The sequence below is a fragment of the Macaca fascicularis genome, chromosome 4 (assembly GCF_037993035.2).
Source record: "Macaca fascicularis isolate 582-1 chromosome 4, T2T-MFA8v1.1".
Taxonomy (NCBI): domain Eukaryota; kingdom Metazoa; phylum Chordata; class Mammalia; order Primates; family Cercopithecidae; genus Macaca; species Macaca fascicularis.
Window position 1 is genome coordinate 15,801,505 of NC_088378.1, and position 26,143 is coordinate 15,827,647.

The 26,143-nt window shown below is 40.7% G+C and overlaps 1 protein-coding gene across 12 annotated transcripts in view; it reads right to left on the minus strand.

Moving 5' to 3' along the window:
- FYN (FYN proto-oncogene, Src family tyrosine kinase) overlaps nt 1-26,143 on the minus strand; it is a 209,773-nt gene that overhangs the window by 86,466 nt on the left and 97,164 nt on the right. For 3 of the 12 annotated variants that reach the window (XM_074036911.1, XM_074036909.1, XM_005551608.5), the window contains exon 1: nt 11,109-11,372. The exons of the other annotated variants lie outside the window; for them this stretch is intronic. The gene's annotated coding sequence lies outside the window, so the exon portion shown is untranslated. Of the gene's footprint in view, nt 1-11,108; nt 11,373-26,143 lie in introns of those variants that run through there. 12 annotated transcript variants of the gene reach the window in all.

The window sequence follows — 26,143 nt, forward strand, 5'->3', positions numbered from 1 at the left end:
GTATTAGGTCAAAGTGAGAGATACCAGTGTTGTGAGCTACAGCTAAAGTTTAACAATTATTTCTTAGAAGACTGTTAATTAGCCTGACTTGGGGTATAGGCTTTGGAATACATATTCATTCTGACAGCAGTTATAGCACAAGACATCTCATAAATAAAAGCCATTTAGAACATTATCCACAGGAAATGGCTGCAGCTGGTAAGGGAACTTTTGACATGAAGGAAATGCAGAACTTCATGGAAAGGGACGAAGACAGGAGTGATTACATCACAGAATAATGCTATCTTAGCAGGAGCTGGACCATGTTTTCAACAGACACACTCATTTTATAGCAGTTCATGATTGCTCACTTCTCTGGGTTTTCAGGAGACAAGCATGGCGCACCAAGATCAAAAATTCGAAGAAATGGGAACTAGTACTCAGAGACATTTTCGATCTCAAGGGTTAGGGGCCTGTTGTTTGGTGTACAGCTTGGACCTGTTCATCCATATAGACCTGTGCTAGTAGGGCAAGCAAGCACTAACTGCATGTGGCTGGTGCAAGATGAGATGTAATGTAAGTGTAAAGCACATAACCAGGTTTCAAAGACTTAGTATGAAAAAAGAATGTAAAATGTTTAATTAATAAATTTTAAAATATGATTACATGTTGAAATGATTTTACACAGGTGGTCTTAAATTAAAAAATATTAACATTACTTTCACGTGAGTTTGCTTTTTAAATGTGGCTACTTGGTGATTTAAAATTAATTACCTATGTTGCCTGCATTTATAGTTTGTACTATGTCTATGGGAAAGGACTGGTATAGATACTGAGTAATTGAAAAGATTAATCCAAGTGAAAGATTTGGTGCATTTGATCAAAAGTGGCGAACCACCTGCACCGCAATATGTTTCCTAGGAGGTGAATAAAATGACTGAACAGAAACATGCATTGTACTCTGACCTGCTGGTTACCTTAGGTAAACTACTCACTCTTCCTGGGCCTCAGCCACTATAATGGTTAATCCAGATCATCTCAGACACTTTTTCTAGTGCTGACATTTTGAATCTGTTGCAAATTCCTTAGGGCAGGTAAATCATGAGTGAAGGTGAACTTTAAAAAAACCTTAATATTTGCTCAATATTCACAGCCCCAAATATTGCCTGCTGATCTCTCACATGTGATGTGCTTTTAAGTCTCTCTGGAGCAACAGCTAAAATTGAATGGCAATGATAACCGTGTTTATGATACACGGACTGAGCTGCCCTATGGAAAAGAGGGTGCTTGCTCTGTGTACCACAACGAGTGGGTTTTACTTGACAAGATTATATTAGTAACTGGTAATTACTTTTGCACCAACCGAATACTTCTAAAACGGAAAAACTTAAGTGCACCCTAATAATCCAACGAAAGCTTATTAAAACATGAACACAAAATATTCTAACATATCCTCCCCCGAGGGAGGGAGAACAGAACCTGGTCCTCTTTTAGTTCAGGTTCTACCCTATTTCTTTTCATGTTCAAAGCACGCAATTATCTGCTAGAAGTTATTCTGCATCTCTAGGGCAAATTATATACTTTTTACATGATTGTAGAGTTTCTCCTTTTTCTTTCCTTAAAAGGTAAAAAACTTAAATGTAGATAACACAATTATAATTAATAGGGTAAAACTTTCACCACAACGCTATATAAATAGCATTCATACCTCATAAATATTTTAAATAAACATATGTTCAAAATCTGTGTGTGGAAACAAATATGGAATTAAGAAATGACAGGGATAAATGACCTACATGATGGAAAATGTGCTCATAATGAAGACCTCTAGGAAGACTGCATGATTTCTCCTGGAAAAAAAAAAATCCCATAATTTGCATCCCCACATCTGTAGAATTTCCCTGTTACATCCAGTTTACATCTGACATCTTTAATTTCTGATCCAAGAGTGACAGCCTGTACAACTGCTACTAAATGTATATGTCCATTTTGAAGTAGCTCCTGCCTTTATGTATTTGGCTCTAGATTCCTTCCATTCTGACTTTCTGCAACATAACCGATACAGTTTGCATGTGTGTCTCCGTCCAAATCTCATGTCGAGTTGTAATCCCCAACGTTGGAGGTGAGGCCTAGTGGGAGGTGACTGGGTCATGGGGGTAGTTTCTCATGAATGGTTGAGCACCACCCTCCTTGGTACTGTCCTCATGAGAGTGAGTTCTTGAGAGATCTGGTTGTTTAAAAGTGGGTAGCACCTTTCTCCCAGCCCTCTCTTCCTCCTGCTCTTGCCATGTGAGATGCCTCGCTTCCCCTTTGCCTTCCACCATAATTGGAAGCTTCCGGAGGCCTCCCTGGAAGCAGAAGCCACTATGCTTCCTGTACAACCTGAAGAACCATGAGCCAATTATACCTCTTTTCTTTATAAATTACTCAGTCTTAGGTATTTCTTTATAACAATGTGAGAATGAATTAATACAATGACTAAAAATGCCTGTACTAGAGGTAACCAAATAAATACTCGTTGAGAAAAGAAATTTTAGGGATGCAGGCTCTTCCTCTCTCTTCTTTTCCTCATTTTCTTCCCTCCTTTCCTTTCTTTGTTGGCCAGACCACCTAGATTCATGCCAGTATAATTCATGTCATTTTTTTTTTTTTTTTTTTTTTTTTACTAACATTGAAGGCAAGTCGGGAAATTTTGACCGAATTGCTGAAACAAAGGGCATGTGTTCCTGCCATTCCATACTTCTAAGGAACTTATTTTAAAAAGCAAGAAAGGGGCAGCAAAGTCACAGAACAACGAAAGGACACATTGGCCACCTTCACTTTTATTGAGATTGGAGAGATGTGAGTTGAAACCATGAATGGGTGCAAGCCTCAGTGGATCTATTGTGCAAAATAAGTTCTACTTGAAAATGGAAAAAATGACCCTGCATTTCTCTTTGCCATTATCTACAGAGTCACACTGGAAAAAAAACACTAAGAGAAGCAAAGTAAAAAGAATAGTTTCTATTGGCCTTTCCTTGGCATTGTATAGTTTTATTCCTTTATTCTTTTCTTGCTCAACCTCATTCCCAACTATTTTACTATTTTGGGGGCACTGGAGACAGGACTTCTGGGAAACATAACACGTATTAGTCCATTTGTTTTCTCTGTGAATTCTTTTCAGAATCTTTGTGTAGCAACAGGAAGGATGTGGGCTCCTTTTCAGATTCAAATGAGGCAAATCAGCCCTGGCTCAGGTTGACAATATCATGTTTATGTTACACTGTGGCCTGAGAACGCCAGAACTGCTGTCTCTAGGTAGGGTGGCCATTTTGTCCTGGGGCTTAATCTCTATTTTTAACATCAGATCCCTAGCCCATGTCTCACAAAAACAACAAACAACTAACAACAAAAACAACAACAAAAACCCCGAAAAACTGCTGACACAGTATAACTACAGCATACTACTAAGAGAATTCTGAGTTTTGGAGTTGAAAAGATCAGCATTTTCAAGGTATTCACAGATATTTTAAATAATATAGGACAGATATTCAGAAGTGGCAGTGTTTCCGTTCAAATTCTTTCTTTCTTTTTTCTTGAGACAGCATCTTGCTCTGTCATTTAGGCTGGAGTGGAGTGGCACAATCACAGCTTCCTGCAGCCTCAACCTCCTGGGCTCAAGCTATCCTTCTACCTATGCCTCCCAGTACTTGGGACTACAACTGTGCACCACCATATGCAAATGATTTTTTTTTTTTTTGTAGAAACAAGGTCTCACTATGTTGCCCAGGCTGGTGTTGAACTCCTGGGCTCAAGCAATCCTCTTGCCTCGGCCTCTCAAAGTGCTAGGATTACAGGCATGAGCCACCATGCTTAGCTTCAAATATTTTTTAAGCTTGAAGCATGTGGTAGGAAAATCCTGCCGTGTATTTTCACAGATTTATATTCCTAAGCATGTAAATCAAGGAGTAATAAATTTATAATATAAACAAACGCAAGACTTTATTTTATAAAACTGGATGTTTATTACTAAGACTTCTACCAAAAGATCCAAGCAAAACCATGGAAGAGAATGTGGAGTGGTGCTAGACAAATAAGTTAATACTGAATTTGGGAACTGAGTCTATTATTAATTCTATTAGTCCAACTTTGTGATCTTGGCAAGTTATTTATCCTCTCTTAAACCTCAACTCCATCCATTCCTCCATCTATCCATCTACCCATGACCCATCCAACAAACACATCCTATCTACTAGACATCCAGCCCTTGGTGAATTAAAAAGACGAATAAGCTATCAGCCCACTGGAGCAGCTTTTGATAAAACAAGTGTACAAATAATTCTATGCAAGACAACTGTCAGTTGGAAGTTGTAGGGTGCTAACAGGAGCTTAGTGGAAAAAGAAGTCACTTCCAATGGAGAGATCAGTCAAGGTTCCATTGAGGAGAGACATATTGTTGTTTGAGAAAGGAGCAAGATTTCTAAATCTAGAGCTGGGTTGAGACATTCCTGGCCACAGGAAAAGCCAGGGCAAAGATGGGCATCAAGGAGGCATGGAAGACATTTAGGGAAGAGTGACGAGCCCACTGGGTGGAATAGGGTCTGAATGGGGAGGCAGTGGCTCCTCTGATCAGACAGGCAGCCGAGAGAGGACTGGACTGAATTTGGAGCTCAGAGGGGAGGCTCTGAAGAGTTCTAAGCAAGAGTGACTTGGTCTGGCAGTTCCACACAGAATGGCTCTGCCACAAAAGCACCTAAAAGATGCTAGGAAGAAGTTTTAGCACTCCAGGTCAGTGTTAGTAATCTTGCTTTAGGAGGGTGGTGGTGAGGGTGGGATGGAGGGTTGCTGGAGGGATAGACAGGGCTGTGAACTGGTGGAATGGAACTGGGCACTTAGTTTATCTCTAATATTCAAGTTTCCACATTCTGGTATCTGGCAGTTTAGTGTAAGTGGGGGAACTTAACTTGAAGGTCCCCAAAATAGAGGCAAAAATAGCTTTGGATAAAATTTAGTCCCATTTCTATATATATTGAAATCTCAATATCAATCAGTCTTAAAGAAAAACCTCGTCTTGCAGAAGAAGTGTCAAGGCATGATACACAAAAAACAAGCTATACTTAGGTAAACCTACTAAAGTGTTTTAGCATTTGGTCTGATCCTCCAGACAGGATGCTTTCATAGGAGGAATATTCATGCCACTTTCTATTTTGACAGGGGTCAGAGAAGTGTGGTCCTTTACGGACTTCAGCAATGCATTATCCAAAAAGGCCTCTCATAATACCTTTGGGAATAAGACAGGAAAATGTGGGCTAGATACTAGAACAATGAAGTGAATTATAATATTTAAGTGGGGCTGATTGGTGAGCTAAGGTCCACCTAGAAGGTGGCTTCAGGAGGCCTAAAATGGGGCTCTGAGCTCTTCAACAACTTGTCAACATCTTAGATAGAAGATACTGAAAATTTGTATGGTGAAATATTCAGATGGAATAAACTTTTGAAAGGACAGGAGTGACAATCTCAAGTTATAAAAATATCTTAGTAGGCCGGAGTAATAGGCCACAACTGACATGATAAAATTAGTAAGGAAAAATGTGAGGGCCTGAACCAAAAAAAAAGTTGCCTAAGTACAGGACAGTGGACATGTGCTTTAGCAGCAGCATGTGTAAAAACAATTTGGGGGGAAGTGTTAGCTGAAAGTAATTTCAATTTAAGTCAATTGTTTGACATAGCTGCTTAAAAGTGTGATCTAATGCGGTATTTACTGAAATACAGCATTAGCTCCGGCCTCACTTAAGTTGGGATTCCAGTAACACTGAGAAACATAGGTGCTTTTGATATAAACACGTTGGGTAAAGTTGCTTAACAAACCAAGCTCAGCTTAACCAGAGAGAAGTTTTGCTGGTCATCATGGAGACCCTCCCCTTAGCTAGACTGAGCCAGGAAGGTCAGTAGGAAGAAACAATTAAGGACTCACCAAACTAGAAGCTACACTTATCCATTCTAGTAAGATTGAACTTTGATTTTTAAAAATGCAATGATAATAGAATTTTAGGCACCAAGAGACAGAGCCTGGTTACAAGGACAATACTGTTCCTCTATTCCTTATCAAATACAATGCTGGGCAATATGAAGATATTTCTTTTATCGTCTGTCTGAACATGGAACTCTTCCACTGTATGAATAGTTCTGGGCCCCAAGTTGGGGTTTGCTTTCTTGAGGTTGGAAAGAATCATTTGGGTGAAGGGTACTGTGCCCATTACCCACAGCCAACTCCCTGCATGCACAGTAGGGCACCTCTCCCACGGGGAAGGAGGTCTTTGCAAACCTTTTACTACCTTTCCTCAGTGTATAAACTATGATCTCTGGAACTTTCAGACATAACACTTACCTCATGTCGGCAAATAAGAAGCAAGTTTCTCCTTATTCTCTATTAGAAACATAGAAAGAAAGCCAGCATAATTTCTAAACCAAGTTGGATCTTTCTTTAAAAAACAGGAAATTTGTTGCTATGCGTTGTTTTCCTTCCTTGAGCAGTATGCTGTTTATCTCCAGGAAAAGGATCACACAGATCCTGGTGTACATGCTTATAAACAACAGGCAAGGGTCACAGTCACTCATTCTCATTTGCTTTCCTTGAGGGAGAGAAATCGTATGACGGGTTCAGTTGGTTTTGGCCTCAGTATAGAGTAGCTTCCTGAAAGGCTTCCTTAATAGAAGCCCACTAAAACATTCCTAAACACAAACATACAAACACACCCCCCCGAGTATGTGTGTGTATAATCTGATAGCCTCTCAAAGCACGACAACACAGAATTTAGAACTTGTTAGCAGTAATACGATGTTAAAAGGGCCTGAAATTCTGTTGAGAAAAACTAATACAAACACTGGAAATTGTTGTGCTTAGACAAGAGATTTTAAGCTTTTTTTTTTTTTTTTTTTTTTTTTAAACAATGGATGGGTGTTACATGGCAGAATTTCTTCTTAGGATTTGTTTCTAATAATGAGAATGTCCTAAAGATGATAAAGAATACCTTGACAACAGAGATTTCTTGGCAGAATTTGTAAACAAATACTGGCTGGACTAGATGAGCTTTAAGGCTCCTTCAAGCATAGGAAAATCATAGCTACATGATTTTGATACTTTTTTTGTTTTTCTAAAATAGCCCATAGTGTGGACACTAACAAGGTAAGGCTCTGGAAACAAATGCCTTGAGACAAGGGCTTCTGAGAAACTGGATTCATGGTTGCTTAGAAGCCAAAATTAAAAAAAAAAAAAAACCCATATTTTGAGGGAAAGCGGATAATGCCAATGGAAAGTTCTTTAATATTCTTTCTGGAAAATGGTTATAACCATTTATAAAGCAAATCATCAGAATTTTAAGGGCAAAGTGACACATACAGTGAGAGATTTTAATAACACCTCTCTTGAAGAGACTGACGGATTAATACGGATACAGAAGATGTGAGCAACGAAATGAAGAGGTTTAATCTAATGGGCATATTTAGAACTCTGTCCCCACAGCCCCCATCAGAGAATATGCACTAAAGAAATTCATGGAATATTTAAAAAGAATTGACCATGTACTAGGCCACAAACCAAGTCTCAATGCATTTTGTGGAAATAGTATCATACAAACAACATTCCCAGACCACAATAGATTTTTAAAGTTAGAAATCCATAACCAAATGATTACTAAAGACTCATTCATTTGGGAATTTAAAATGATGCTGCTAATAAAACTCATGAATCAAAGAAGAAATAATTATGGTAATTACAACATTCTTATAACTGAGGGATGATAAAAATACTCCATATTAGAATGTATCAGATTCCACTATAGTTTTATTTAGAATAAAATACTTAAATCTTGTCCTAGAAAGAAAAAAAGGACTGAGAATTAATGAACAAGTATGCAACTCATGAAGTCAGAAAGTAAATAAAAGTACGTCCAAAGAAAGCAGAAGAAAATAATAAAGGGTAGAAATTAAAATCAGAAAACAAAGATACACTAGAGAAGATGAACAAAGGAAAAGCTATTTGTTTGGAAAGACTAACAAGAGACAAATCAAATCTGATCAAGAAAAACACAGAGATGGTACAAATAATAACATTAGGAATGAATGAGAGAACATAACTACAGATTCAGCAAGGATTAAATAACAGCACACTACTATGAAGCAATATGTGCCATTAAGTTTGAAAATTTCAATGAAATAAAGAATATTAGGCCGGGCACGGTGGCTCAAGCCTGTAATCCCAGCACTTTGGGAGGCCGAGATGGGTGGATCACGAGGTCAGGAGATCGAGACCATCCTGGCTAACACGGTGAAACCCCGTCTCTACTAAAAAATACAAAAAACTAGCCGGGCGATGTGGCGGACGCCTGTAGTCCCAGCTACTCGGGAGGCTGAGGCAGGAGAATGGCGTGAACCCAGGAGGCGGAGCTTGCAGTGAGCTGAGATCCGGCCACTACACTCCAGCCTGGGCAACAGAGTGAGACTCCGTCTCAAAAAAAAAAAAAAAAAAAGAAAAAAAAAAAAGACTATCACAGAAAAATTCAAATTATTATTCTAACAAGAGAGGAATCTGAATAGTCTAATAACCATTTAAAAAACTGATTCATTAGTTAAAAAGCTGCTCATCCCTCCACCCAAAAAAATCCAAAAACCAATAAACACTAGGTTCAGATGGTTTTATAGAAAAAAAATGAAAAAAAAAAAAATCTGTGTTTTAGATCAAAGCAAAAAGCCAAAACAAAACAAAACAAAAAAAAATGCAGGAGATAGAAAATGGAAAAGCACTAGGACAATCTCAGAACCAAATCCAAGATGGCAGGAAAAAGGAAAAGTATGGACCACTCGCAGATATAAATACAAATGTAAAAATCCTAAATAAAATATCAGCAAAGAGAACCCAACAGTGCATAAAATATATCACGACTAATGCGGATTTTTGCTAATAATGCAAGGACAATTTAAATTTAAAAAGTGGATGACAATAATTCCTGTACTATCAGATTAAAAGAGAAAACCCTGATGATCTTATCAATAGATACAGAAAGGGCATTCAGTAATAATTAACACATTTACAATTTTTTAAAAAAGAAACTTTTAGCAAACTAGGGTCGGAAGGGAACCTTCATAATCTAATAGAAAGTATTTACCAAAACCCAGCAGTAGGCACCATACTCAATGGTGAAATGCTAACAGCCTTCCCTTTAAAACCAGGAACAAGCTAAGAATCTATGCTATCCCTATTTCCTATCCCCTGCGCTATTTCCGGCAGGTCCTAGACAGAGTGGTAGGAAAAGAAAAAATAAATACATAAAAGATAAAAGATTGAAAAAGAACTCAAACTTGTAATTATTTATAGATGGTATGTTTGTTATACAGAAAACCTAAGAGAAATACAGATAAATTATTAGAATTCATAAGAGGTTTCAGCAAACGTCTAAGTATTAGTTTAATATGAAAAACTGTATTTCTATCCACGAGCAACAGTAAGACAAAGTAATTAAAAAATATTGAGCACTGTGCTTATATTTCTTGACCTTCATCTCCTGCTCTTTAACAGGCACCTCATCCAGATAAGCACAGCACAATAAAAAAATTTAAGAAAAACAAGTAACCTAATTATATTGTAAAACTCTGAGAGGCAGGGAGTATAATTTCATGGAAGACCTACAGGATTCCTCTCTATTCTATTCCCATTGAAAAATTTCACTTAAAAAAAAATGAGGTGTTGCAGATGGGGTTACTCTGAACTGTGGTGAATCACACTTATTTACTGGAAAGACACATAAGCAGGAAGGCCCGGCCTCTGCAAATCAAACTCTGCCTCAAAGGGAAAACATGGCTGACACCTTCTCTTCTACACAGCTTATTATAATAAAGTCAGCAGGAAGCGGCCCTCCAAAACGGCATCCCACATCAGGAAGGAGATGGATGCTATGAAGGGAGACGTTGGTCAAGAGGTAGGCAAAGATCTTAAGAAAGCTCTTGAATGCTTGGTTCTTCATTTATATGAAGATAATAGGTAGAGTTACTTCTGTTGAAATTTCACCACAACCAAACGCAGGATGTCATTTAAATTCTAAGAACTTCTTGATCCAATTGAGTTTCCTACACTCTTACACTATATTCAGGTATGTCCATCGGCATGGGGGCCTGGTCAGCTCATGTTTTCAACAGTCTTAGAGAAGGAAACCATGGCATGTATTATTTCTTTTTTCCACAGAGGGGTCGACTTATTACCATTTTTAATGAAGTGACAATAAAAATGAGATAAAAGGGTAGAGAATGTTCTATATTCACTTGGATCTTACTGGGCAATTTACTCAATAAAAACATGGTTATCTGAAAATACTAGATTCTGATGTTGTTTTTAAAAATATGTTAAAAGCCTAACTCACTGGAAACACCAAAATAAGCAAAGATAGTAGACTGATTTTCTATTTGATTGATTAAACACAGTACATACCTATAATGGAATAGTATATAGCACTAAAATCATATTGCAACATAAATTTAGTGACGAAAAAATATTCACAGTGCACTGCTAAGTTAAAACAAAGCAGGATATAAAACATTAAGTCCAATTTGAAACCATTTTTTAAAAAATTCCTAAATTTGCACCGGGAAAGGACATTCAACAAAATACTAATGATGTGCGTGACTATCTCTGTGTGACGGGATAATAGGTGACTTTTGCTTTGTTCTGTGTGTTCTGTATCTTTAAGGACTTTACACTAGGGGTGTATATTAATGTGGACATTATTTTTAAAAATCCACCATAATGAAAATGCCTAGAATTCACATCATACACATTTTTGGTGGTCACCAAAACATTCACAAACTAAGTATAGTTTCATGGCAGTGAAAACACCCAACAAAAGCCAAGTGTCCTGCTGACTGTTAGACTGGAGAATGACCTTTTCTCCTGAACTCCTGTTCTCCACTGGGCATTTGCCCTGGGGCATGGCTCGGTGCCCCGAGGAGACACTGAAAACGCTCAGTGCCATCCCAAGAAGACGCTTCCTTCCTTTGGCTTACTCTCATACCATCAGCAGGGGACAGTGCAGACTGTGGCCCAGCATTTAGGACAGCAGGACGGGAATGAAAATTCTGGGCATGAACAAAGTTCCACTTACCACCTCCAGAATGTCGCTTCTCTGATTAGCAACTTTCTCTGCTCTGAAGCGTGGCCTCCCAGCCTTCAACACCAGTGGCCTATATTTTTTCCACCAATCTCCCACTATCCCTCACACACTCTCCAGCCACGATGGAATGCACCTCCACATAACTGTCCATGCAGTTCCCACATCTTGTCCACTGGCCAGGCCCATGCGAGTCTTACCCTTCACATAAGCCTCCCTTCTCAGCTCCTCAGGCCTGTGCTGGTCTCCCCCTCTCTCAGCTCCTTGGCTTATACCCAACACTTGATCATTTGTAGGTGAGACAGTCAAATTATTTAACTGTTTCCTGTGCATGGCAGCATCTCGTAAGGGTTAGGGCCAAGAATCTCTTTGATTCTCCCCATTGCCTTCTTCTGGCTTCTGGCACAGGTCTACAATATAGTAGGTTCTCAAAACCAGGACATAGATCTTTGAAGGTGGAGTGATTTCACTGGCACTTTTTCTGACAATAATTTTGTGAGCAATCTCTTCCTTCTGGTCTACCTGTCTGCCTCTCTGTTTATGCTTGTCTCATCCTTAAAAGCAAAGAATGGCATTTTTCCTGCTCACTCTTCTCAGCTCATAAACAAATGGCTTCCTCTTTACTTCAGCCCTCATGGAATGGTGCTAACCGAATGGAGGCTGTCCACAAGGGTGCCGGGTCCTCTCGCCTGCTCACTCCCAGGCACCCAGGCACTCAGAGGGTGCTGCACCCTCAGTGCCCATTCTCATCAAGGACTGTGGATCTTTTGGTTCCCCCCTAAGGATTCTTGCCCTTTGGGACTTTCGTAGGCTATGTTCTACATTCCTTTACTCACCCGCTCATTCAGCACCTAGTTCCTTAGTGCCTTCCGTGTGCCAGGTACTGTTACGTAAACTCATTGTTGTATGTCTTGTTTCCCCACCTACATTGAAAGCTCCCCAACGGCAACGATTATCTGCTACGATTATTTAATTGTCGCCAGAGAATCTAACAGTGCATTCAGAAAGTGTTTGAAAAATATTTGACTGACTGAAAGGAGAAGGAGACAAGAATTAAAGCAGAAGGCTTCAGTTTTCATTTGATTACTCTCTCCACCGTGGTTTGACTAGAGATGGCGTAAAAAGATAAGGGAAAACTTTGACACCAGCAGACTGAGTAGAGCCTTCATTTTTTTTTTCTGGGCCTCTGTCCAGACCAAATGAGACAGTGGTGTATGTGAAAACATTCTTTAAGTTGCAGAATATTTTACAAATATGAAGTGTCATCATCATTATGATATGCATCACCCATACCTTACTGTGAAAAGTTTGATTCCAAACAATAAGCAACCAAATCACCCCATTTTGCAAACTCCTGCAACCAGCAGCATAATACAGTCAGGAAAAAAAGCTGACAGCCTGACAAAACCCAAATGGAAAATTAAAATGAGCAAGAACAGCCACACACCCAAAGAGAGAGCAAACCCGCGCTGCTTGGAGGAGGAAATCCTCTAATTGCCTCCACACTCCTGCTCACTTCCATCTGCTTGCATTGAAGGAAACCCAACTACTGGGCTCCTTGCAGCTGTAGAGAAAAAGATAAGCGTCCTAAGTGCCTGGATGGCTGCAGCAGGCAGGGACTGACAAGGAGGACAGAAGATCCACAGGCAAGGCTCAACAGCACATCTAACAACAAATTTAATGTGTGTTATGCAAAACAGCAATCCAGCTCTCCTGGCTGTGAGGTCACATGAAATAATAACGGAACTCATTCTCAGGAGAAAGGCGGCAGTGGCGTGTGTGGGCAGGAATGCTGCAGTGCGCTCCTCACACAAAGAAGCCTATGGCCCTCCCCAGGCTGGGAGTTGCACGGAGCCCAGGCTGCAATTAGGTTTCCTGCAGAGAAGTGACTGGAGACATAGGCACCCATGTTCCTCACTGTGGGGTAACTAAATCACCTTTGGTTTTTAAAAACTTAAATGCAATCATAGTTTATTGCATGCCAATAAACTATGCCAACCTTTTGATTCCAGTCTCACTTTAACCATTTTGCCCCTGCTCTTTCTATCTGAATCTCACTAGTCCCATTCTCTAGTCTGCCCCTGGCCTTCTCCCTTTCTGGGCTGCTGACCACCTACGCTCAGGACCTTACTGTGCCTCCATAATCAGAGGGATCCCCTAAGGTGCAACTAAATCGTATAATTTTAAAAACTCCACATCTTGAAGAACAGGCAGTTCACTGTCAGATGATGAAACTGAGGTGCAGAGATGCAAAGACACAAGGTGTGTTCACATCACCAGCCAGTGGCACGGACAGGGCCTGACAGCAGATATCTACAACTCAACATACATAAAACAGAAAAAGGACACCAGCACTTGATGGCACTTGTTACAAGCCAGAGACTTGGCAGGGAACCTTCACATACTTTATCTGAGTTCAAACCTGACATTAATCCTGTGAGCTGGACTGAAAGCAGTTAAGCCACTTTCCCAAAATCTTGCAGCCAGTAATGACGACGTTGGGATTCATTCCCCGGTCTGACTGCAAAGCCTGCTCTTCCTTCTAGCCTGTACTGCCAAAAGATTTCAGGGTGAAGGAAGCTGATGGAGTAGTTAACTCATGAGATGGATTCCTCCTTGTGGCTTTATACCTGCTTGTGGTCTAGTGAAAGAATAGTTAATGAATGGTATGAATGGCAGTGCACTGGAATTCTGGAAGGTGAAGCTGAAAATCAGTAGGAAAGGTTGTTATTGAAAATGCCTTGGTTTCCTGGTGTGACCATAGTTTTATAATTTGTGGGGACCCTGGAAGATTCTGGAGAGGTGGGGTTTGTATCTCCAAGTGGCTCCTTCCTCCACAGCAGTCTAAAACCAGAAGGGCAGAGCCTTCCAGGGCCACAACCACTTGGCTTCAAGCACTGAAGGGTGGAGTGGATGCAGCCATGGCAGCCAAGCTTAAGAGGAAGAACGGTGGCTGCTGGGACCTCTGGGACTCTGCATGGTTGCAAAAGAGGGCTGCTAGCTGCTTGCCCAGGGTCTCCTTATACCTTTCGCAAAAAAAAAAAAAAATGCTCTTGAGAATCCCCTGGACAGGCTATCTGCCTCCAATCACCACTCCCAGTGCTGAGACTGCTAAGCATCCCTGGTCAGCTCACCATCAAAGCAGGACCTGCATTACATCATGGAGGAGTGTGGGTGGCTCGATGTTTTTTATGTGAAGAAATTGGTTATGCCCTTCCGTGAGAAGGAACAGCTTCAACACGTAGGCTGTATGTATGCAAAATGTTCCTTTGGGTAAATGGTAAAAAAGAAATCATCATGGAATCCTACCTAAGTGGCCTGAACTGGAAAAAATAACTTGTTCATTTTGTCTGGCTCTGGCTTTCTACGAGCAGCAGCGGTGAGGACGCTTCCTGAGTTGTTGGCCACAGCTGGGGGCCACCCTGGGAGAGGCTTTGCTTCTGAATCTGGTTTTCTGAGTTCTCTAAGACCTCACCAGTTAATGATGATTACTTACACCTCTAAGTAAGCTCTATCTTATTGTAAACCACAATAAAATTCTAAGCCCCCCAAGTGACTAAGTGGACCCTCCTCTTGACCATGGGGATTCAAATAAACCTGGAAAACTAGTTCAGGCCATGAAGAGAAGGTGGGGGTCAGATCTGCCTCATTATACCCTCCTCCCTTTGGAGTTCAGGCACAACTGGCTGGCATGAACATTAAAACAGAGACCCTAAGGCTGACAGAACAGGCTCTTATAGCAATATGATACTAACTCCAACCTGACACTAGCATAACATCACATGACAGATAACAGGCCCCAAAAGGAAATCAAAGTATTTTACCCTAAAATAGATTTCCTTGATGTATTTTGAAATGGCCTTGCAGAGATGTCTCTTGTGGGGGAAGTTTGCACGCAGGGGTGTCCAACCTTTCTTCTTCCCTGGGCCACACACGAAATATACTAATGATAGCTGATGAGCTAAAACAAACAAACGAACAAAAGTCCATGCATAATTTTTGTGATATCTGGATATCTACCACCTGCCACCACAGATAACTAAAAGATCCTCGCATTCAAATGGCTGGATACAGGTGAGAATCTCCTTCCCTTCCTAGGTCTCTCCTGTGACTCTGACACCTTTGATAAGAGACATTTACATGTATGCTCTCCAAAGCCTGCTTCTTGGAGGTTTCATCCACATGACAAGAATTTTATCTTCCAGGCCCCCTGACCCCACTTACCTCAATCTGATTTCAACTCTTCAGGCAAAGCTTCATTCTTTGAACCAACTGTCAATCTGGAAATATTTAAATCTACCTACGACCTGGAAGTCACCCCCTCCTTGAACACACACACTGCCTTCGAGATGTCCAGCCTTGCTGGCCAAACCAATGTATGTGGGTTTATGTCTTTGTCTTACATATGTGGGTTTATGTCTTTGTCTGTAACTTCCATCTCTATAAAATGTATAAAATCAAGCTGTAACCCAGCTACCCTGGGTACATGTTCTCAGGACCTCCTGAAGCTATGTCATGGGTCATGTTCCTTAACCTTGGCAAAAAAAACTTCTGAATTGATTGAAACCTGTCTCAGATAGTTTTTGGCTTCCATTTGGTTTACTATTTTTAAAGTCAAAATTCAACCAAGTCTCAAAGCTCTCTTTGAAGCGGATATCAACAGGATAGGTATCTGAAAATAGCTTGTTTGTCTTGTCCAATGCTTGATAGTTAAGACAAAGTTTGCTTTTGTTGGAAACCTCCCAACATTTTATTATGAACAATTTCAAACATAGTTTTCATAATTTTACACTGAATATCCATATACTTACCATCCAGCTTTTAACATTATTATAACATATGTGATTTATCAAATAGCTATGCATCTATTCATGCTACAAAACTTTTAACTATACATTTTTTTCATGGACTTTATTTTTCTGAAGTGTAGCTTGGGGGAAAAGAATGCTTTTCAAACACTTCTGAGTATGAATTCTTGCTTGAGCACTTACTATCTGGGAGACTTTGGGCAGGTGTGTGATTTCTTAGAGCTTCAGTTTCCATTGTTAAAAATGTGGGTAACAATGCCTACGGGTGCTGTGCAGATTAAGTGCGATAAAGTGTGGGAAGTGCCTTGCACACAATCAATTCAATATGCAGTACAAACGCACAACCAATTTTCAGCGCTCAGGCTATGCTATCTATGAAACAAAATGGAATTAGTCAAAAATAATGACAACAATTATCCAGCTATAGGTGAAGCAAGAATGGCAGAATGTTGATGATCACTGTTGGAGCTGGGTGAGGGTGCATGGGGTCCAGTATGCTACACTGCTTACTTTCTATACATTTGAAATTTTCCATAATAAAATGAATAAAATGTTAAAAAAGCAAATTGGTCACTGGATTTTGTCAAGCAAAAAAAAAAAAAAAAAGAAAAAAGAAAAAAAGGGATTTGAAATATTTAATAAGAAGACTCTGAGGAAGTAATAAGAAGTGGTGATACTGGGGTTACTGGGGGGTTGGGACCCCACATCTCACTCTCACAGCTGTGGGGCAGCGTGGGGAGGAGGAAGGACAAGTCTTGGGTATTTTGTAAAAGCTCCCCAGGTGATCTCGTTCACTCCTGGGTGAGAACCCCTGTGCTGGCAGAAAAGTGTGAAACCACACTTTCCAGCATATTAATTGTGAGAATAAGTACTTTGCATAATGCAAAGTTTGTGCCTCTAGCTAATTTGCAGGCAGATGACACAGTGTGAGAAGCCTCTGATTTAGTAGAATAAAAACTATTTGTAACCAAACAGCCTCCCTCTGTTAAGTCAGGGGTAGGTTAACCAAGGACCTAATTAGAGTACATTCTCCCACATCACTTATCAACTATCTTAACTCACAGAGCGAAGGGGTTCCTTTAGTGCTTTCGGAATTGGGAATCTGGAGAAAGGTGGAGGAAAAAACCCACAGACAATGTTAAACAGAAGTAAAAGGAAAGACTGCTCTTTTAAAAAACAAAATGTCACCCTCCTGTTCTAGTTCCTGAATTCCTTCCCTTCCCTGCTGTGGCTCATTCTCTCTTGTTCCCCTTTGCTGGCAGCTGGAGGCAAAGAGGGGGCTGTGATGGAACTGCTGGGTGAGACAGTATGTGTCTGGAGCCCTCTTGGTGGGGCCAAAGCAGCGTCTTTGTGGGCTGGGATCATGCGGAGGCAGTTACAGTAGACAGGCCAAGCTTGGCCACCGCAGGGGAGCAAGGCCATTTGCTATCCTGTGGGTTTCCTGAATGAGGCCAGGAAGGAATGCTTGTAACAGAGGACACCTGCACACAGGGTGTGCGCACACATAAGCGCACACACTCTCAGAGGATCGGAAGAATTTTTATACCTATGTGTGGTGGACTGAATTGTGTCCCCTCAAATGCACGTGTGGAAGCCCTAACCCCCAATGTAACTGTATTTGGAGAAGGGGGCCTTAAAGGAGGTTGATGAAAGTTAAATAAGTTCAAAAAGGTAGGGCCCTGATCCAATAGGGCTGGTGTTTTTTTGGGAAGGGGAAGAGACAGCAGGGGAACTTGCAGAGAGAAAAGGCCATGTGAGGACGCCAGAGACAGTGGCCATCTGCAAGACAAGGAGGGAGGCTCACCAGACCCTGACCCTCCCTGCACCATGATCTTGGACTTTCAATCTCCAGACTGTGAGAAAATACTATTCTGTTGTTTAAGCCACCTAGGCCTCTCCCCTGACAGAAATGCCCACCTGAAAGGAACCTTTACCTATTTCTCTGGCGTGTTATCTATGAATACGTTCTAAGACTTATTAAACAGTTCAGTCATTTTTAAGCACCTATGATGAAAAAGACACAGTGTTGGACATAGAGGTGAATTTTCTAGCCTGAGGGACTAGGAAGAAGTGACATTTAAGATGAGCCTTGCTGGATAAGCAGAGACTGACTAGAAATTTAAAAAAAGAGATCTTTGCAGCAGATTAGACTTAGACTCTAAGCGACAGCAGGAAGGCATCCCAGGAGGTTAGAACATGAGTGTTCAAAGCCCTCCAAGGGCACAGAGATGGTTTGCTTTTGCCACAGGATCACATTCGAAGTGAAAGAGTTAGATGTGGTAAAGAGGTGGGTTGGACAGACATAATAAAAGGCCTCAGATGCCAGGTTAAGGTGTTTAGGCCTTTCTTGGGGGAATAACAGGAGCCTTGAAAAGTTTTGAAACAAGAGAATGACAAGATTGATATATGTGTAAAAAGGGAAAAGTGAAGAGACTTGACACAGAGTAAGCACTTATGTGTGTCAGGCATCACGTCAGCACCACATCTCTTCTCTTTAAATCCTCAAAACAATACCATTTTGGACATGAGAAAGCTGAGTCACAGCAGGGTGGTGACTTGCCCAAGACCCCACAGCTGGTCAGCAATGGATCTCAGATGCAAGCACATGCCCAGTAGCAAAGTTAATGCTCTGCATTTCCTGCCATTTAACCTCAAGCTCACCTCCCACACCATCATGTATTTTCCTCCCAGTCAGAATGGCTATTTTAACAGGGCCTGCAATGTACACTGCTTTTAGGGTTGGAAAGCAGGCAGATTAATCACAAAAATTTCCAATGCACAGGGCACTTCTAGAAATATCATTCAGCCTTCTAAACAAAGCTATATGTAAACCGGTTCTTGCTGTCTGTATTAGTCCATTCTCACACTGCTAATAAAGACATACATGAGACTGGATAATTTATGAAGGACAGAGGTTAAATTGAGTCACAGTTAAGCGTGGCTGGGGAGGCCTCAGGAAACTTACAACCACGGCGGAAGGGGAAGCAATCACATCCTTCTTCACAGGATGGCAGGAAGGAGAAGTGCCGAGCAAAGAGGGAAAGGCCCCTTATAAAACCATCAAATCTTGTGAGAACTCACTTACTATCACGAAAACAGCAGCATGGGGGTAACCGCCCCTATGATTCCATTACTTCCCACCAGGTCCCTCCCATGACATGTGTGGATTATGGAAACTACAACTCAAGATGAGATTTGGGTGAGGACACAGTCAAATCATAAAATGTCTTTTCCTATTACAACACAGTCAAAGGGTCAAGTTGGGAATTCTCCTATTGTGTCCTACAATATCAAAGTAACCAATGATCATAATTTACACATAAAGCTGTAAAAATACACAGGGAATATAGTGGTCCTGGGTAAGTAGCCACCCCAACATTGAATAAATTTTTAATGCAATATAAACAGCTGCTCTCAAATAACCTCTGCTCCCCAAATCCAACAAGATCACCCAGTATCCAGGAAAATACAATGCTGTTTTCTGTGTCTACCTTTAAATGACAAAGTCAGTCATGCTATGATCATTTGATCTTTTGACATAGCTGCTCTTCTAAAACTTCAGGTATATTGAAAAATGAGAGTAAAAATCAGGTTAGAAAGAGTTAATTCCCTTAATATGTAAAAATCAAAACATACCATGCAAGTAGAACAACTCATATTTTCTTAAATGTGCTCTCCTTCAAGGGCAAAGATTTTTGGTATTTTGGAAGCAATACTTACAAAGGTAACTTGGGCACTATCTTTTTTTGTTTGTTTAGATGAAGTCTCGCTCTGTCGCCCAGGCTGGAGTGCAGTGGCGCAATCTCAGCTCACTGCAACCTCTGCCTCCCAGGTTCAAGCGATTCTCCTGCCTCAGCCTCCCAAGTAGCTGGGACTACAGGCATACACCACCACGCCCGGCTAATTTTTTATATTTTTAGTAGAGATGGAGTTTCACCATGTTAGCCAGGATTATCTTGATCTCCTGACCTCGTGATCCGCCCACCTCGGCCTCCCAAAGTGCTGGGATTACAGGAGTGGGTCACCACGCCTGGTCCTTGGGTGCTATCTTGAAAATTATGTGTGTACTCTAAGATACAATTGTGGCTAATGGTTTGTTAGAAGAGAGAAAAAACTGCTGAAAGCATCACTTCTATTCAACATACTTGCTGTGCTGTGCATCTACTGTGTGCCAGCACTGAGACCTGTGCTGGGACTAGATAGATCAGGATAAGCAAACTGAATCACATCAGGGGTTGTTAAAATTCCCTTAAAACTAATGAGAGTGTAAAAAAAATTTTTTTTTTTTTTACGTTAGAATCAAATTCTGAGAGCTATTCCTTTGCAAAACAGGCAGAATACTTTTCACTTCTTTGTCTACTCACACCTCAGGAATCACGTGCTGTGGCTTTTCTGTAAAATTTTCACAACAGAGCCTAGCTCTCTACCTTCAAAAGGCAGTGGGGTGGAAGTAGCAACATGTGCATGTATGTGCGTGTGCACATGTGCGTGTATGTGGTTGTCGGGGATTCCTCCCTTTTTGCTCTATAGATATACTCATACTTTTCACACTGCAGCGTAATTGTTGGATACGGTTCTTATTCATTAAACAAAGTCCTTCGAGGTATATGTTGTGTCTCGATGTATCTCTGTTTTCCCAGACTAGGAATAATGCCCAGCACTGTTCTTTACATGTTTACTGAGTGAATGAATGATTGTTTCAACTGTGAGCTTTGTCTTCAGACTCCAGAACGTTTGACAATCAACATATTCCTCATGGTAGGGCAAGTCAAAACTTTCAAAAATTTATATGCACGTGTACAAAGAGATTTCAGGACAAGCTCATTGAGGTGTAACTTATACACAATAAAGTTCTCCCTAAGTGTTGATAAGTGGATACAATTGAGTAAGAGCAGGTGGTTCCTACACACTTGCCAGGGCCCTGTTCTACGGGACTCTGAATGAATGGAGGGGCAGTGGGGCCTGGGCCCCCGGATTTTTAATATCTTCTCAGGTGATTCTGGTAAAAACTCCAGGTCAAGAGTCCCTGAAGTAGATGATACTCTGCCACTATATTTTATATTTCCTTTCCTTTTCTCATCCCCAGGCCCATCCATCACTCTCAGTCAACTATTAATATTGAGGATAAAACCAAAACATTTCTGCTCAGCACCATACTTGGAAACAAAATCTAGGTACTCAGCCACTTGGCTGGAGTCAACTATAATTTCTGGTTATTTAGCAGAAATACAGCTGCTAAATGACATTTTGAAATGAACATGAGATATCCACTTAAAGAAATAAAAAGGCTTTGAATCAGAATGGGATAAAAGGATAGTGATTTGGGGGCTCTAAGTGTGTATTACTGTAGGGAAATGGTGGGGAAAGAGAAGAAACCAAGCCACTCACAACAACACTGCTCTAATTCCAAAGGCAACCCCACACCTAAAGTTTTTTAAACAGTGGATTTTAGGGGATCTGTGAATAGTGAGGTTGACATCAAGTCAAAATCCGAAGGATACAGCACTGAAGAGAATGTAAGAAAATTCGTTTGTATTACAGGAGGGCTGGCTTTGCAGTGCCATCCTTCAGTTACTGAAAGATATCAAAAAACTTGATCTTCTCTAGCCTTCACTTAACTGAGAATGTTGGAAGATGTGGGGTTTTGGCCTCTAATTAGTAATATGGGACTATCTTTTCCCTATTTGAATTTCAATTCTTATAGCTCAGGGTTTGTAGTTCAGTAAAGTCTAGCACAACAAACTCCAGGAGTCTGTTGCCATTCTTCTGTCATTTTCTCCCCTGAGACTGTGATTATAATCTAATGATTCAAGTAGTGGGGTCAGTGGTCAGAGACTTGACATTTAGTGGAAATGGAATCTAACCTTTACCGATATTTCATTGTGAATAATACTCAAAATGGGACCAACATATTGGGAGACTATTTGACTAGTTGGAAAAAGGAAACCTAACCACTGTTAATCAAAACAGACGTATAACTGGTCTAAAAAATCAGATATAAACTTGTTCTGCTGAGGTCCTGGGGAGATAACTAGCTAGTAAATATTTTACAAACCCATTGATTAAGATGGGACTTTAAGAAAGAATGAATTAAAAAAAAAACAAAAAACAAAACACCCTGGCTTTGAAAAATGCCAGTGAATTACTTCTAAGAGAAAGAAAATTATGGAAACTCTGCTGTAGAGAAATTTAAAAGTATGCTTTACACTATCATTTACAGGCAGTGTATGTTGGTCTCACCAGCTGCCAGGACTGGCAGAAAACTGCTGAGCTAGCAGTCATGACCAAACCAAGCATCTCTCTGTAATTAGAGTTAGCTGGAGAGGGGGAAAATGGCACAAAGAGGACAGGAATATGTGGTTTCAGATGGGGGGAGGGCAAAAAAGCAGATCAAGTTTCTCTTGAGATTTAAATTACAGAACCTAGCTGGGTGTGACCTTGGACTATGTCCTCCGTACCGCTTTGCCGCCCCACGCTACGTCCTCCATACTGCTGTGCTGCCCAACCCCGTAGCCAGCAGCCACACTGGGCACATTTCAAGTGGCTTGTCCAAACTGAGATATGCTATAAATATAAACTACATGTGAAATTTCAAAGACTTAGTACAAAAATATCTCAATAATTTAACATATTGACGGCATGTAAATGATAATATTTTGGACATATATTGGGTTAAACAAAATATAAAGTTTAATTTCACTCATTTCTTTCTACTGTCTTCTAACCGGGCTTCTAGATAGCTTTAAATTGTACATGTTGCCTGGCTTTGGTTTCTAGTGGACAGTGCTGATTCAGACATTTCCTTCTTCACTTGTTAAATGTGGCTGATGGTGGGAAGCTGGGGTGGTTCAGATGGGAAGAAACATTGTGGGTGACATGTCAGGGTAAAGCATTACGGTGACTGCTTGTAGACTGAAAACTTTAGCTTAGTATGAGGAACACACAAGACAGCCAAGCTAATCAAGTCTGTCCTAGTTTATTTTGTGTTCTTATATACCTGTGACTGGGTAATTCATAAAGATGAGAGGTTTATTTAGCTCATGATTCTGCAGGCTGGCAAGTTCAAGTAGCATAGTGCTGGCACCTGCTCAGCTTCTCAGGAGGGCCATGTGCTGGGTCAAAACACGGCAGATATGTGTGAAGAGGCCAAACCTAGGAGGAGTGTCTTTACTTTGGAAGAACCCTAACCATTTCCTCGAGATCTAATCCAGTCTTGGGAGTACGAGAACTCTCTATCATAAGAATGGCATCCAGCTGCCCATGACCCAAATACCTCTCAACACTGCCACACTAGGGATCAAATTTCGGCATGAGATTTGGTGGGAACAAACCATAGCAAGGTTTACCTGGGTCCTCCTCAACCTCTCTGTGCTTCAGGTGGTTAACGTGTACAATGAGAGACAGGACCAAATTCTTGCATGATGAAGTAAGTCTACAGAAGCTCTTTACCTGCACCATTCCCGGTCACTCCAAACTCAAGAATAATTCTGGTTAAAACAAGTAGAATGACCAACAGAGATCTTTAGCCTCTGCCAGGACCCATCTGGAGACGCACTTCTATTTGTCTGTTAGTTCTGCTTCAGTACCTCTCAGGGACCGACCTGACAGAGTTCCTGTGACATGTTAACACAGTTAAAGACACACAAAGAACAGAGTGCAAGATAGGAACAACAGAGTCACACCCTTCTGAAGGAGTCAGAAAAATTCTAAAAAGCAAAATCCTACAGATGATATACAGAGGGAAATGTATTTGCATTCTTTTAAACTTACATATGAAATACCTACTACTGTACTGTTAACCTACCCAATTAAAAAATCCAAGATTGTATAATAACACCTTGGCCTATGAAGTAATTCAGTTAAATAACACTTCTATGAAACCCAATTTTCCCCCTCTTCAAAAAAATCAAACATCCCCCAAATCGAAACAGTATCACTGCCCGAGCATATTAATTTCTGTGTAAAAGAGGATGTTAAAAACAAACACACAAACAAATGACAATGAAATTCCATTTATAAACAAAGCCTCGGCCTACCCAAGGCTGCCTCAGCCAGCAGTAGTGCTGGTGCTGAAAACTGGCAACTGGGCTGATGAGTTTCACGTATCTGAATTAGTCACCGCCATTGAAAAGTTGGAATGGTTAACATAAAGATCCCGGTTTCCGGTTGGGCACGGCTCATCTGAGGTCCAGCAGCACCTGCCCTTTAGATGTGCCTAGCTTGTGTTTCCCCAGCTGCAGTCTCCTGGCTGACTTTCCTTGTTTAGGGACCTACTCAGTCAGGCAGGCACTTGTGGCCTAAGGCAAGAACTGTAGTGGGGGCGGGGGGCGGGGGGGCCCGTGGTGGAGGCACGGCCAGAAGGGATGAGAGGGAACATGGAATTGTTGAAAAATCCTGGCTCTAAACCTGATAGATATGGCTCGATCTTAGCTCTCCCATAGAGTCTGAGTGACCCTGGGCAAGTCACTTCACTAGTCTAAGCTGTAATGTGGGAAGAAAGTGAAAAAGGTTCTACATGTGAGGAGCCTGTGTGGTACCCAGCATGCAGTAAATGCTTTGCTAAAGTTATTCCTTCTTATCCCAAAGGCAAGAAAAAAAAAAAAGTTTAGCCCAATCACAGCAAAATCCAGGTGACCACCAAGGAAATGGCTAGAAAACCATCACTGCAAAAATATGAAGGCCTAGGTCATACACTACAAATAATTCAGGAAGAGAAAGGTAAGAGTAAAAAGTATCAGACAATATTTCAAAGTAATAACTGAATCCGGTGAGGATTATCCATGATTACTGAAGCCACTGGATGAAAGGAAGGCTGGAGCAGGATGTTCACAAATGACCCACGTATCAGCCTACAGATGATTTATTAACTCAAGGTGCACCTTGACATTGGTTAGGTCTGGTTACCATCTTACCCAAGAGATGAAACCTAGCACTGAGGATGGTGGAACAAGGTGACTTCTGCCCCCTGATGTGATGTAATATCAGGTGCATGACATCACTGATAAAGTATCCTTGGCAAAGATGTTTAACCTCCACTTAATAACAAGCCTCTAGATCTAACCAATTTTAGGAAGAGAAGAGCATGCTAAACAATGCTGTGAAGAAGCAGACAAGCCCAGAGTGTAAGGTGTTCTATAACACAATGAACTTGAACTTTTCAAAAAGTCATTGTTTAAAGTTATATGATAAATGAAAGAAAAGTTATCAACCAAATTCATCAAGTGTATTTGATTGGTTACTAGATTTTGGGGTGGGGGTGGGGAGGTAAGTTATAAAATATTGTTTGGGACTATAGTGTTGAAATTTGAATATGAATTAATACTAGATAATATAAAACTATTAAATTTTTAAGATGTGGAAATAGTACTATAGTATGGTTATATAAAAGAATGTCCTTATTCTTAGAAGATGGGTGGTGAAATATTTAGAGGTAAAGTGTCAAGATGTTTGGTACTTTTAAATGGTTCAGCAAAATTTTATATAATATGTATAATTTATATATATAATTAGAAGAGGGAACAAAGCAAATGTTGCAAATGTAGAACAAATGGTGAATTTAGGCAGAGGACATAAAGTGTTTGTTTTACAATTCTCCCAACCAGCAAGCTGGAAATTTGTTTTACAATTCTCCCAACCAGCAAGTTCGAAATTTTCCAAAATAAAAAGTTAGGAAAGAAACTGGGAGAGAAGGAGAGGGAGAGAGGGAAAGAGAGAGGGGGAGGAGGAAGGAGAGGGAAAGAGAGAGGCGGGGGGAGGGGGAGGGAGAGAGAGGGGGAGAGGAAGAGGGAGAGGGAAAGGGAAAGGGAGAGAGGGAGAGGGAGAGGGGAAGAGGGAGAGGGGAAGAGGGAAAAGGAGAGGGAGAGGGAGAAATACAAAACAGGAAAGAAAAAAAGATGAGATAATATCACTACTCCCTCTCTCCCTCTTTTAGAATCCCTTCAACATCTATATTCAGGTCAGTTGCCCTGGGTTCCTTTTCATTCAATATGGTTTTATTTTTACCAATTTAATAAATTTCATTGTGTGCTCATCAAACTGATGTAGCCACTGTCTCAGCTCCCTTGCTGGCCGACATCAAAACTAAACTTTAAACAAAACTCCAACAGCTCCTGTAAGGGTTCACCAGGTAGGTATGAAGTTGAAGATAACAAATCAAAAACTTGTGAAATCAACACCTACTTTGCTATCAGGATGGTTTTAAGTCAGGTGGATGCGAGGCTA